The sequence below is a fragment of the Rhodnius prolixus genome, unplaced genomic scaffold (assembly GCF_049639745.1).
Source record: "Rhodnius prolixus isolate KJV_2025 unplaced genomic scaffold, Rpr scaffold_4, whole genome shotgun sequence".
NCBI classification, from domain to species: Eukaryota; Metazoa; Arthropoda; class Insecta; order Hemiptera; family Reduviidae; genus Rhodnius; species Rhodnius prolixus.
In genome coordinates, this window is record NW_027411614.1 from 35,927,019 (window position 1) to 35,939,461 (window position 12,443).

At 31.7% G+C, this 12,443-nt stretch overlaps 1 protein-coding gene across 9 annotated transcripts in view; it reads left to right on the forward strand.

Moving 5' to 3' along the window:
* The window catches only part of SPR (G protein-coupled sex peptide receptor), a 270,016-nt gene that overhangs the window by 188,663 nt on the left and 68,910 nt on the right, over positions 1–12,443 (forward strand). For 6 of the 9 annotated variants that reach the window (XM_074132492.1, XM_074132493.1, XM_074132494.1 and 3 more), the window contains one exon: positions 11,701–11,840. The exons of 2 other annotated variants lie outside the window; for them this stretch is intronic. The gene's annotated coding sequence lies outside the window, so the exon portion shown is untranslated. Of the gene's footprint in view, positions 1–5,681; positions 5,794–11,700; positions 11,841–12,443 lie in introns of those variants that run through there. One more of the 9 variants, XM_074132499.1, reaches the window with a different exon arrangement.

Genomic DNA, 12,443 nt, shown 5'->3' on the forward strand with positions numbered 1-12,443 from the left:
TCATTTCATATAAAATTAATTTATTTGCGGTTTCAACAAAACTGAAAGTTTTGCACTCTATTTTTCACAATAGTGTTATCTCTTTTTTCATCTTTAATATCGTTTAACAACCCAAACTTTTAACTAATATTAAAACATTATTTTAATTTAAGTTCGATTAGACAAAGTTTAATTAAATTCATCTCGCATTCAATGGAATTATTACCCATTATTGTCTGAAATGTTTATTTAAATTTCGTTTTATTTAAGTTATACTGTGTTACTAAATGATTTATTACAAATATTATCCGAATCAATATTCCACTTTCCGGATAATCATCCTGTAACAAAATTTAATTATTATTCAATAATTGTAAATATTTAACACTGCTCATGTTTTTTACGTTGGCAATTTATTCGACTTTCCATTTAATTTACAAGAAATAATATGAAAAAATAATAATGGTTACTTTTCTTTTTTTTTAAGGCGCGTCAACATCTATGGTCATTGCGCCCAGAGCTTTTTCTCTTAGTGTACTGCCGGGTGTATCCAATACTAAACTTTATAAGAAGCTCCTACAAAAAGAAAATCTAAGGGGCCAGCAACTAAACTTGAATTTGAGATCTCCTCAAATTTCCATTCTCTTAGGAAGAGCTATATTTAATTGAATTATTGTACGTGTTACAAAATCCGTTCTACATAACCATAAACTCATCAGTCTAACATTTAGTTATAAACTTATGAATGATTTTCAGCACAATTTGGGAATACTGCAAGATGTAAGTGACTCTATGAAATAATCTGTGTTCTAGGCTCAAAATGACAAAATGCCAGTTCGTAGTTATAATCCGTCTTTCTCTGTTTTTGGTTTTTGTATTTCTTATTTAGCCAAACTTTTGAGAACTTATGGTCTAGAATTTTGGAATTAAGCTCTCAAAAAATTCAGGTCTAAAATTCTCCCTAACTTTTCTTTTGATCTAACTGTACGCTAAATATGGGTTTAAGTATTCTTTACGTGGCAAAATTCAAATATAAAAAATCATATAAGTTAAATCGTAAGCCATACGTCTGAAGAGCAAAAGAGTGTTAAACATTCAAGTAATTGCTGAAGCAACATATTTCCATTTAAATCAGATTTATTGTTATACCTTGGCTAAATTCCAGTATGAAAGTAAAACCTATTTGAGGTTACATTGTGAAAATGTTCCATTTATAGCCCATTTCTATTCCATTTTTTTTTTTTTAATTTAATTTTCACCGGGAAAACATTATCTACAACAAGTGATATTAAAACAGCTCTCAGTTGCATGAATGGCGACGTTGAGGGGCGAATTCATCCTTGTTTAAATTCACTCTACGTTCACTGGTACTAAATTTTATTGATATAATCACGCAATAACTGAAGCTTCCTTTGTGAGTGGGAAAGAAGCAACTTTTCCTAGTGACGGAGCAAAATAAAGTTTCTGGAAAAATGTTTTTATAGAATTTGTGCTTAGCTTTTAAGTGGGTGTTCTTAAAATATAATTAGCGCCTTGTAGTCTTTCAGAAAAGTCGAAGTCTCTGTTCTTTTTAATTTAATGTTAAATATTTTCTGCTTCGCACCAATTTTGGGCAGATCAACATAACTTTTTGTTTCCCTTTTTTGGTTTCTTCTGTATTTGAGTTTCATTTTGGAACACCTAGACATTTGCAAAATATCTATAGCTAGAACTTTTATTTTTTTTAAAAAAAGAAGATATTGAAAATATTAAATGGAAAGGTATAATTTTTAATTGTTGTCTTTTTTTACTCGCACGAAAATGGGTTTTAGACTTGTTCTAAAATTTCATTACGATTTTATTTTCTGCTATATATTATAATTACAACGCTGCTAAGTAACACGCTGCTAACCAACAAACATGTGGTAAAACTCTCTAAAATGGGTTTAGCAATTGGAGGGATTACGTGTCCATTAAATGCTTCAGACATTAGAGTAAAGCGGATGATACATTTAATAGATAACACACTCTGGATCTTTTTTTATTTTTTGTTATTTATTTTTATTTTTTGTATTCTCAATCATGGATACTGGGGAAGGGTTATCCATTTTCTGGAGTATGTAACTTGAAGGTCATGGAGAGATCCAATATTTTTCTGTTTTTGACCAAGAAATATTGAAAAATAAATAAATCCTAAGCTGAATAAAAAATAGTCATATAGAGCTTAGATCATAATTACTATTTTTCTAAAGGATGCCTTGGTACTGAGCCAAATGTAAACTCCTAATTCTTTGACCCCCCCCCCCAACCAAAAGATAGTCCTTCAGCCATTCTACCCTTATCCTTAAGCTCCGAATACCCCTAGCTTTCCCTTGAGAATAAGCCTCTAACGCTAACAACACTAACTGTAGTATTGGGCAAAACCGACGTTTGTTCGAGATAATACTCGTGTTTCTGCAACTACCTCATCGATTTCCGCATCCAGGTTTCAATATTTTGTGCAAATAACTGGCCAACCTAAATGTGCCAAGGCAATACATCTGCCATAACCTTTAGGTTCACTGTATTCATAATGACTTCTCTTCCTATAATTCCTTTTGCTTAATGTTTTTTTTGGGGGACTTTTAAGGATCCATTATTACTTTCCTAATTCTCCAATTTTAATTGTTCTGTCATAAAACAGTTGAGTGAGGACAACCATTAGTTCGGTAGCTCAGCCTGTTGAATGGATCCCATTTTCGTCCACCCCTCATCGCCTGCATGCCCAGATACCCAGAAGAGTTTACGTTATTCTCACAACAAGGCCATTTCTTTTATAGCTTCACTGAGACTTGCATGTCTTTCGTCCAGCTTAACCATTCGAAAATAATCTCATTTCCTTACCGTCCATTCCTGCATAAGGTACTGCAGTTAATGATTCCAACGATCTCTGCCTTAAAAACCTTGTCATGCCTCACGAGCCTCATATCTGCTTGATTTCAAGCTAAAACAAGTTCTGTTTCCTTCTGTCAGGAAATATCAGAATAACAGCAGGTAATCTTATACCTCCATCCTTCAAAATACTTGTTTCTTACTTATCTATGTTTACATTTAGTCTGGCTCTTGAGTGAGACTTGATCAAAAGCTAGAAACTTTGTGAACTATCCCCATACTGCTTCTTCTCCAAGGAAACTAGTGGTAAAAACTCTTAGACTAAACAATAAAAAAGTTTGCGTGTGGTAGCTTGTCTTGAAACTTGTTGCAGAACACCAAAACGTTTTGTTAGTTAGTTGTTTTATTTTGTTTTTTTTTCTAAATAGGGAGTTAGGAAATTTTTGCTGACCAATTCCTCTAGCAATGTCTTAAAATCAATGCAGTTTCGAATACCTACCACATTGAACATGTGAAAAATAAAACCAGTTTGATTTATCCAAATTTGAATAATGTTTAAAGAACATAAATAAAAGATATTCGTAGCTAAGTTTCTGTAAATAAGCTCACAGGTTTTAATTGAATATGACCAAATATCTTCTTTTTTTTAACTCATTTGTTTCAGAATATATTTTAGTAACCTTCTTTTTTTTAATTGCTTTTCATCTTAATGCTTTAAAAAGGTTGCTCTTTTAGTTAATATATTTTTGAAGAACATTTTTAGTTAGATCAGATGAAGATGCAGTGAGCAAGTTGAAATTTTATGCGTTTAACCTACGTTACTTTGTCCATAAATAGCATCCAAAGAGAGAGAAAAAAGGCGGAGAAAGTTTGTTTTGTAAAAGAGAGAAAAGTATGTGTCCAGACCAACTCACAAATCTCTAAAACGTTTTTTTTATTTCAAATTCAAAATTCGCATCTTTTATTAAAATTTTCGTTTAAGACAGTTGTTCGTCAAAAGCTACAAAAAAAAAAAAGTTTAATATTTAAAATACCCAAATTTTCTATAAAATAAAAGGCATATCCTCAATTTGTTTAAAAAATGTAACCAAATTTGTGAAATGTTTTCGTTATTTTCTTGAGTAGTAAGTAGTTTATCAACGTTACTAATTAACAGTAAATTAGATGTCCAAGATGTCCCTAAGGGGACAAGCTTCTTTAATGACGTATTAAAATCAATGTGTCTCTTGTGAGGAATATTGTTACAAACTTAAGGGTTAAACATGAAGCTCATAAATTAGGAAGTACTTTAATATACATAGTGTAGTTTGTTAGAGAAGAAATTATGGCAAACGGTGGTGGGGCGATGTTTGCCTAGAACTATTACGATAGATAACTTCAAAAACAAAAGTATAATTTACCACATGTTGTTTTGGTCATTCTGTATCCTTACATAAAGCAATTAGAATGTGCATTATTTGCCTTTACTATGTGCATTGTTCACACTGACAGTCTAGAGGATTTGTCCCTAGGACGAAAATTTGACAAAAAAATAAATAAAATTATGACTGAATTTTACAATAATCCTTCTTCCTTTTGGATAAATAAATCAGTCACAAAAAACAATGCACTATATAACCCAAACTAATAATACTATTTGGATTATCTGGACGAATTACTATTTAAACATTGTTTAAATGCTATTTAAACAACAAAAATAAACAGGATGCAGCTTCTTATTTCCCAAAATCAGGAATTTTTATGATTGTCACTAAAGCACGCACAATTTACCTCTAACAAAGCAAAGCTTATTAAGCTAGCCTTGGTTTTCGGCTCTTATAGATGAAGATGCATTGGCGCATCATTACCCTTCTAATCATTCTTCTCTTCTAAATAATTCCATGTATATCTGGAGCATCTTATAAGGCATTTAATTTAATTTTAATATTGTTTATTAATAGGAATAAATATTTATTTAATATATAAAAAAAAGTGTAAAGCGATCGTCTGTTTTTTCAGGCTGGGCTTTACGTCCAAATTTACAATACAATACAATATCATTGAAGAAGTTAATTTCATTTCTACTCACAAACGAAACAAAAGTGAGGCAGTTTGTTATTTTTACCATTATCTGAGTTGTGTTTAACCGTTCGAGCATTTATCTTATTAGACAGACTGAATTCTGGCTTGGTGCAAACAAAAAAAAAAAAGTGGGTGAAGTTCATTGGTGTGTGAAAGATAGAACAATGTGTTTAAGGTCGTTAAATCTCTTGTGAAAATCTGTTCCACATGTTATTTCCAGTAGGCTTCTCCACTTTCTGAATCTCACCATAATAATGTTACTACAGCCAACACTGAGAAACAAAGTTTATCTCTTTTTGTTTTTACCGCTTTTCGCCTAATTAGGTCCATAATAATCCTCTAGTTTTCATTAATTTTCTAAATTATCGCAAATTCTGTATACATAAAACATTTACTTTATTCTTAAAATCGATCGCCCAATAAAAAGCTGCCTTTCTGACTTTCCACTGATCATAAATTGAAAATACAATGAACAATTTTGATAATTTTAATGCAAATGGATAAACAATTCGGAAAACTGATCAGTAGTTAATTTTAGCAATTAATTGGATTGATACTAAATTGGCGTTAATGATGGAGAAAGGGATGCTAAATCCATTTATCTCTGGCAATGGAGGTGGAGGGTAAATGACAATTAAGTTTCAACTGGATATCAAACGCTCAGTAATCACCATATCATCCGCAGTTTAAACCTTGTAGTTCATTTAAGTAATCCCTTTGTAGTTAAATTGATCAAAGTAATCAAAAATATAAAATAAAATATGTAATAGTAAAACATATTTGTTATTTAGGCTGAAATAGAAGACTAAATTTGGCGAAGTCCCAGCTTATATTTCTGGATTACTTAGGAAAGTCCATAACAACTTATTGAACGATAGCGCCACAGTAGCCGAGCGGTTAGAGGTGAGACCTGTAAAGTTAATATGTATTGTGGTACTGGGTTCGATTCCCGGTCTTAGGCCTTAGTTTTTATTTAATGGTTAATACAAAAAAAAATCAAAGTGAAGTATGTTTGCTAGTCGCCACCGTCCACGACCCCTAATTGGTAGTTGGACGTAAAGTTCGCCTGAAAAAATAGGCAATTACTTTACTTCACTTTACTACATACTTATTCAACAATAAGTGTGTTTCTTCTAATTTGAAGTTGAACTTGTATACGATGTTATTTCATATCGTGTTCAAATAATCTCACTAAAATTGTAGATCGCTGAAATGGGCTCACTTTTATTTTACAATAACTTTCTTATGCTTTTAATTAATTTTTCTTTTTTGTTTAGAAGAAATTCATATTATTAGACATATTAGACAAAATTATTTATAAAAATTATATTTTTAAATTATTACTTATTGCTAAACAACATGTATGTCCGTCGATTTATTATTTTTATTTATTTAAAAAGTAGTTGTGACCCGATCAGTGAATCCAGTTGTGTCGTTTATGTCTTTAACCGATATACGAGTATTTCCAGATCGGTGGATTTATTGTTATATATTGCTTTTTCTAACGCTTAACACATAAAATCAAGGCAAACTCGCAAGTGCTGGAAGGAAGATTGCCTAATAACAGTGATGGCGAAACTTTTGAGCTCGGCGTGTCCAAATTTTGAAAAACCCTAACTTAACTCTGGTGGCGTATCACATATAGAAATATTCATAATTTCTTGATATTTGCAATCATATTAGGAAAAAAATATTTATTAAATAAATTCCCTTTTACATAAAACCACTCTGTTATATGTGCCAAACTAGCATTCAAACTAAACATAGCTTTTAACTCTCCTTTAAATAGAATGGAACGCTGATAGTGGCTTTATGATGAAGAATTGGTCCCTTGTCGCCCTAGTTACGAAGAACCTCTCATAACTAGAATAGACCCGAAATTCCAGCTCCTAATCTCTGCTGAAAATCAATGAATTCAAACCATGTTTAGAAAGCCTGTATGCATAGAAAATTATTGTATTTCGATAAATATCTAGCAAATTGTACCTACATTTTCTAATAATTGGTTGCTTTAGAATATTCTTGTGAGTAATAATTGCACGAGCTTCACTTAATGAAAATAAGTAAAAAAACCATTGCGGAATAATTTTTTACATCAGATCCTTTAATTTTTATAAGCCCTAAAGTTACAGTTTTTAACAAAGGAAGTTTTCGAAAAAATGTTAATGAACGTTGTTATGATTAGAATGTTTCACTGATTATTATAATGCCATGATTATTATGGTATGAATTTTAAAAGTCACAAAAAGCATGAGAGGTCCTGATTTATATTGTTAAGTTGTCTTTGAATGTATTTGGTACTTCAACTTTGATCTAGTGAAAAAACAAGCTTTAAGTGGCAGAAATCTGAAAGGTGTACAGTAAAGAATGTGCAACGAATTTGAAATCGACCATAGAAACGAAAGTGAAAAAAGGTGAAAATTAACAAACATTAGAACGAGAAATTTTAATCATGAAACAGTTAGGGAAGAATTAGATGAAAGAAAAACTAATACTGAGCTAGTATGCAAACATACCAAGATAAGGATTACGAACAATTTGGGTCTAAACAAGAAGTAGTAAGCTTAGCGAAAAAAAGGTGAAGAAATAAGAGAAGTATGCGATGAAAGTTGTAGTTTGAAATATGGCGTGGATGGCATCTTTCTTGGTGGTATTACAGGAAAAAAAGTTACAGTTTTGGTTAGGAAAAAATACTCGCAATTCAATTATTTTTGCATTATTAATGGTAAAGTGCCACTAGAAAGATAAGAAATAACGAAAAAAAGTAGTAATTTGATGGATAGATGTAGAAAAAAGAAATATAAATTTGAAGAAGAATGAATAAAATCTACTAAAATTGTACACTGCAAAACTGAGAACAAATTGAGAAAGACGGAGTAAGAATTCTAATTATTATAGCAGCTAAGATTTAATGTTAGAATGATTATTAACAATAGAAGCGCGTAGGTTATGAAGTGCGACATCTTTAGTTCGAAACCATTTGTGCTTCCGACCTCGTCCACGATAATTACTTGGTATTTGTACGCTAAGACCTACCTTGTAAAAAGAAATAACTTTAAGTAAGAGCAAGATGATGATGATGGTGGTAGCGAGGTGATTGTATTTTGATAGTTGTTTAAGAGCTGAGAGTGGCTTTTGATTTAGAAGTTTTTGATTTTAATTGATACTTTAAGTGCTTGATTTGTGAAGTTTTAAGTGTGTTGTATATTCTCTTCACCGCTCTTGTTAGGAAAGAATGGCAATGACATTGAACTAAAGAAAAGTGGTTTTATTCCTCTCTAAATCTAACTTTTGTTGTAACAGTTTTATTTACTTCTGTAAGTAAGAGCTTACTGATTACATTACTTATTCTTCTTCATTTCTTCCATTACAAGAAGTGTAGAAGCAATGAAATAACGCTATAAGATAACCACAAAAAGAAATGTACTCATTGTCAGGAAGAAATGACAGTTCATATTTACAAGTAGGCAAAATGTTGGCAAGTTCAATTTAATGAATTTTGTAATTAGTTTTGACGGATTCTTGCACTTAATTCTATATGGAAATGAAAACTGCGAGAGAGAAAGAGACAATCTTGTAGTAAAAAGTCACATATAATTCTATTTCAAGTTTTAGCATTGAAATAATTGAAAATAAAAATACCCTAGAGATAGTGAAGTGTGTTTATGGACAGATAGAGGCTTTCCTGCCCTAGTAGAAATTCTGTAAAGGGGCTTTGCTAGTGTTATTATTCTCTGCTATATACACTAGACTTGGCCCTTTTATCTACTTCATCAGAGTTGTAAGGGCCGCCCTTTATTCCATTTCCAACTTCACTTTCTAACATCAATACTAAATTTTAGTAACAGTTGCCCTCCCTTGGGTCTAGTTCCAAATCTATTTGGAAACTTATCTTAGGGCTAAAAAAAAAAACTCTAAGGCAGCTGTCAAGTTTCAATTGTTTACAAAATGTTTTTAAATGTAGAAATATTGCCTTTTTCTTCCACAAAGATACTTTTCCAATTTCCCTCTTTTTTAATTTTCTAGAACGAAATACCTTTTTCCCAATAACTTTTCAAGACTTTCGATTTAGTAATTGAATAACTAACTATAAAATTTCGTGTTTGTCAATTCATTGAAAGTTTTAGAAGGTTTAAGTAATTAGAATTTTGATATTATTCTTCTTGGGTCAGCTGGAATTGTTAAAATAAAACTAAGCGTGAAGTATCCAAAGAGAATATTTCAGCTAAAACTATGTTAATAAAAAAGGATAAGACAAGCTGTTCTAAAAAGGCGGCACTGACCAGGAAAGAGAGAAGAATGCTAAGATTATTGATTAATCCACCTGTAATGTATGGGATTTCTGTAGAACGTTTAATAGAAATTACTACTGAAAATTAACAGCTGAGCTATTAATAATAATGAGTACTTGCAACTTTTCAACATTGATGTAAAAAAGCTATGTTCGTTCCAATTCTGCTGAAACTTTGGCAGAGTACGAATGTAACAATCCATTGAAAACATTTTTACAATTTTCCCAAAAAGCTTTAACAAAAAATGAAATTGGCGTAACATTTTTTTTGTTTTCTTTTAATTTAAGACACTTCAATGATCTGGGAACATCAGTGCTCGAACCGTATTCAGTGCACTGACTGAGAGGGTATTCTGTACAACATGGTTGATCAAAGGAAAGGGTTTTCATAAGAAATTTTTATGAAAAGAAAATCAAGAGCAGACATTTGGATTGTGTTTCCAATTATTTTTAGTTTTTTGGTAAGTCTTCCACAGAAGTTTTTAGTAGACCTATGAAGACTTTAAAAAGAAAGCATCAACTGAACAAAGTCATAAAAGTTTTGAAATCTTCTAATCTAATTATGAAACTATTTAGTAAAAAATAAGTTGAAGCAAGTTGACCCTGACTTCGTTGTAATTTTGTTTTATTTATTTATTTTTTTTCAATTACAACAATTACTTCTTCATTCATTTCTTCCAGAAAGCCTATGTAATAAGAACCCTTCTCTAAATATAAAAACTTAGCTATTTTAACAAAGAACAAGTATTTCTTGTTTATTTTTATTGTATTCTGTAGCTATAACGTCGAGGACGTATAAGGTGGGAGATATTAAATAAACCAAGTATTTGTAAATGTTGAAATAAGACAGGAGCATTTCACCTTTATTACTTCTCTAGTCCTACTGACATTTCTGGGAAAAGGACATATTTGAGAAAAAGCTTATGTAGAATTCAAGATAGAAGATTACTGGCTCTTCTCCTTCCTTATTAAACAAACTTTATGTTTTCCCCTTTTGGCATATTTGTTTTATATATTTTTCTTTTTTCATTTATTTAGAAATTTACAAGCTGTATTTTCTATATCTCAGCTCAGTGAATCTGATCTGAGGAGGAAGATTATTACTTCAGCGAAAAGTGGTAGTATCCAATGGTAGCAATCTCTTCAAGGAACCATGAAATTAAGAGGAAATAAATGTACTTAATACTCCAATTTAAACTACCTCTAGACTTCTTTTACGAGGAAAACCCAGCAAGCGAGAAGAGCCTAGTGAACTGGATACCCAAATGATCTTAACCTATTCCAGTCAGACTAAATTCCACCAATCAAAAAGGATTAAACAACAAAACCGAGGCAAGGAAGGCGAGGAACTGATGTACGCAAGCGAGAACATGACATAAGCAGATCGAAAGAAAAGGAAATTGCTCGCAGAAGAATAAGAATAAGTGCGGTGTAAAGGGTTTCAGGATATAAAAGTTCGGGTAGTATATTATCCCAAAGTACCAGGAATGTTAATGCACTAGTGTGATTTGCGCCTGATCACTTTGTATGTAAATTATTATTGAAAGCAATAATTGCATTATTATTGGATGATTGCAATTAGGCTGACAATGTAACGCAGGCATTGTACTAGACACATCTCATCTACATCTATTATTATAAATTGCATGTACAATCCAGGTGCATAATTCTCTGATGCCTTTCAAATTATGTAAATTCCGTTCACAATTTTTATTTATTTATTTATTTTTTCGAGTATTACCATGTATTGGTTATTAAAGACTGAAGACGATATGTGTACCGTGTAAAATAATATGAATATGATCAAACTTTGTGAAAAAAATGTACGCTTGCGAAGTCTTGCTTCCTTTTTTTTGAGATAGAATAAAGCCAAAAAATCATGCTGCGGCCGATAAAATCTAGCAATGCAAACCTATGTACATTTTCAACGTTGTATGTTTCAGTAAGGTGACAAAATCTCTTGTTTCTCCAACGTTACATTTCCTAATTGACCCAAGACTATCTCACCAAGCACAATCAACAAAACTAAAATCGATTTCCTAAATCTCATTAATTCCTTTGAGCTTTCAAATAGATTGTAACAGTGTTTGCGTTAAATTAACTAGTTTTGCTTTACCTGATTCCGATTTTCGATAAGTAGACATTACTAATACTATTATGATGATGATGATGATTATTATTATATTTGATGTTAAGGCGCGTCAAAATCTGAGCCCAGGAGCGCCCAAAGCTTTATCCAGTATGCTGCCTGCCTCCGGCCAGTGTTTTTTCCATCACGGACAACACTGTAAGGCAGTGAGCTGAAAAAGCTCCTAGGAAAAGAAAATCTAAGAGGTCAGCAGCTGGATTCGAACCCGGGATCTGCGCGTTGGAATCCAGTAAACGCTAACCACAAAGTTAATCTCTTCCCTGACATTATTTTTTTCAGTCTGATAAAGTACACTTTCAGTTTTCAATAAGAAATTATCGAATGTTAATAATTATACTTTATCTTACGCTTCGTATTTTTTACCTTACAGGAAGAAAGATTAGAAGAATTCCAGAACCTGTTAAAACCGAAATTCAAGAGCGCAAAGACAAAATGGAGATCTCAAATTCAAATAATAATCCGTGAATTTAACAAGAAGGGACTCCAACAAGCTTGAATTCAGGAATACAGGTTATGTTCAACCCTTTGTTTTTATTGAATAGTTTGTCTAAGAAAGCATATTATTATCTTGGCATATTGAATTCTCTTTGCAGCTCTACTTGGACAGGTTGAAGTTTTATTTCTTTTTTATGGAAAATGAAACAATATTTGACTTCAAAGCTATTGTAATGTTCTTTATTTATTGTGTAATGTTAGGGTTTTATTTGTGCTGCCTATATCTAACAAAACCCTCATTAGACCCTTTATTATTGCTATTGTTTTTTTGTTTGTTCTTAGAAAGTAATTCCAACAGTCAGACAATAATTAATTTTGAAGTTCATTTTGCTGCAGAAAAAAAATTACGGTACAGGTTATGGCTACATAGCCAGCGGTTCAGTAGTTTATTCATAGAATGTCTTCTGTAAATTCACTTCGCAAATGCTAATTTAAGATAGAGAGCTTTGTCTAATTAACTACCTCTACAGTCATGTGTATTATGTTATAAGTGGGTTACTGGTGGCAAATTAGGGGTTGTTAGGCAGATATATTTACATGACGCCAAATACAATGGGGAAGTAACAATACCAGTGCGTTGCAGTTAGCAGTGTTTGAAATTTTCTAAGCTTCCCAAAA